The 2500-nt window shown below is 46.6% G+C and overlaps 1 protein-coding gene across 3 annotated transcripts in view; it reads right to left on the reverse strand.

The window, feature by feature from the left end:
- The window catches only part of LOC122256338 (uncharacterized), a 133513-nt gene that overhangs the window by 1644 nt on the left and 129369 nt on the right, over window positions 1–2500 (reverse strand). For all 3 annotated transcript variants that reach the window (XM_043020956.2, XM_043020974.2, XM_043020966.2), the window contains exon 5: window positions 1–2500. This exon is cut by the window's left edge and continues 1644 nt beyond it; it is cut by the window's right edge and continues 2532 nt beyond it. The gene's annotated coding sequence lies outside the window, so the exon portion shown is untranslated.

Here is a 2500-nt window from a genome sequence, read left to right on the forward strand (position 1 = left end):
AAAAAATCCACTCAAAGCGTCTTGAAGTTGAGTGATGAAGGGGTCTTTACACTTTTTTAATCAGTTTTGTCATCCTTACAATCGAACCTTGTAAGTTCTACAGGGAAGGGTACCTTGGGACGTGTGGCTGGAAGGGGTATATTAACATCACCCAATTGCTCCGTTTGTCGAGGAAATAGACACATAAAATTTGCGGCTGCTGCAGCTGGGGTCGGGGGTGGGGGGGTGACAGTAGGGGAGGGGGGTTGGGGAGAAGACATCCGTGGGTCACCTCCCCGCAGCCTCGTGTTTGTAAATCTTATCACCTAATATTCAATAATCTACATTTACATTCATACATACTATATATATATTTTTTATATATTTCTTTATCATCAGGCGAGACAGGCACAGCAGCGGTGGCAGCCCGCATACACGCTGATCCTTGGCGACAACAGCACTCGAATTCTTGAACCTTTTCGGATTTCCTTTTCCAATTTATTTCATTTCACGGACGGTTAAAGAATCCGTTATCTTCGGAGGGGTATTGTACTGTCCATATACGCAGGTCGTTATTTTCCCTCGTGCTTTCACCGGATTTAGAAGAGTTTCAAGTTTTGTTCCCAATGTTGAAGTTTCATGGTCGTCTGCAGCTTCGAGGAGCTCCTGAGTCACACGCTCGAAGAAATGGCAGACGTGAGGCCTCGACACGCACGGAAAAGACAGGAAAATCATGGTCATAATACATTTAGATACAAACATACTCAAATATCTTCCCCAATGGATATTCATTTTGACAAATACCACGGTGCTCCTCGCGTATTTGGATGTGTATGCCCTGCTCCCTCTCGTCCATTCAGATATGCGCTGGGAAATCCCCGAAGATGTCTCCCTAAGTCTGGGCGCTCGGGAAGGCTTTACCTTCGGGAACAAGCAAACAAACGAACGAACAAAAAAGTGGCACGCTGAACGGCCGGGCGGTCAAGGATTTGGCTCCCATCCTGCGGGGCGAGGAAGCGAGGGAAGAGGAAGTGGCGGCCTCCCTCTGTCTCTCCCTTCTTATCGCTCTATCTATCGCCAATCATTTAAGCGCCCCCTCGAGAGCGATGGAAAGTGGCGAGCTCGAGTCGGGTGTGCTTCAGGGGCTCCCTCGAGTGCATGAATTCGAGAGTTGATGCGAGTGATTCGTCAGCCTTGGGGGTCGAGGCCGTACTGGAAGAGCTGAGAGTTAACGTTAAGAACAACACGTGTCTCTGTGTGTAAGGGGGGTGGGGTGGGGAGGGGGACACTCGCTGGGTTGAGGGAGGGGCGAGGGGACGCTCGCTTGGGGGGGTGGGGGGTGGGGGGAAGGGGACACCTGCTGGGGTGAGGGGACGCTCACTTGGGGGGCAGGGGGAAGGGGACACCTGCTGGGGTGAAGGAGGGGCGAGGGAACTCTCGCTTGGGGGGTAGGGGGAAGGGGACACTCGCTGGGGTGAGGGAGGGGCGAGGGGCGCTCGCTCGGGAAGGAGGAGGGAGGAGGGCTGATGGGGTCACGTGTGTAAGGGAATGTGTGAACTCTGTGTACGAAGGCGTAAATTGCACAACCGAGAGAGAGGTGATATATGATAAATGAGCCAACGATGTAACGCAAGCGAAACGAATAAAGACGATAAAAGGTGAAATAAAAGCTAAACTAAGAAACTATAAAATATTAAAGCTCGTGAGCAAATTGATGAGTTTATCACTTCATTTACTGAAAATCAAATGTTACAGTAAAAGGTTAAGAAATTATATAAATCAGGCCCATTATTCAACCATAAATGATCAGACCAGAAAGTCAAGAAAAAAATGAAAATAAATAAATCGCACTAATACAAATAAAACAGAATATCGTTAAGGAAGCATACGTGAATTAAAATATATATCAAATAATAAAAAAAATCACGACAAAGACAATAACAACAATGACATGATTTCTACCATGAGGGTCTGATATCTCGTCATCAGGTGGGAGGAGTATGGGTCTATTTCTAAATTCTCTCGAACATTCCTAGACTGTCTTTTGTTTCTCTCTCTCTTCCTACGCCAAAAGGTGATTGTTCCCGGCCCCAGGATATTGATCATCATAGTCCTAATCAATACGTGACCTCAAGTTTTCTTCCTCGTTTAGACGGGACTCCTTCCGTAGGCCATTCTTCCGTTTCCTCTCGTGTTACGCGTGTATGCCTTTCTTCTTCTTCTTCTTTCCCGTAAGCAAGACAGAGAGATCGAGAGATAGCAAAAGGGTATATGAAACAAAACGACAGGTCCTTAATATTAGATCGAAGAATTATCATCAGTTGTCCTCGGAAGCTTTTCTCGTTCGTCAGGTATTTTGTTCTGTTATTTCGTAAGCTTCCTTCCTGCAGGCCACGGTTGTCACTGTATGTTCTCACTGAATAAAACTTCAGGTTTTCGTTGTACATTTTTTTTTTTAACATAACCTCGCCTTTCACACACAACCACAGGGAATTCTTGCTTGCTTACTACAGGAATTTCT

This window comes from Penaeus japonicus, unplaced genomic scaffold (assembly GCF_977035675.1).
Source record: "Penaeus japonicus unplaced genomic scaffold, GWHDUDI00000001_assembly GWHDUDI00000039, whole genome shotgun sequence".
In the NCBI taxonomy this organism is placed as follows: domain Eukaryota; kingdom Metazoa; phylum Arthropoda; class Malacostraca; order Decapoda; family Penaeidae; genus Penaeus; species Penaeus japonicus.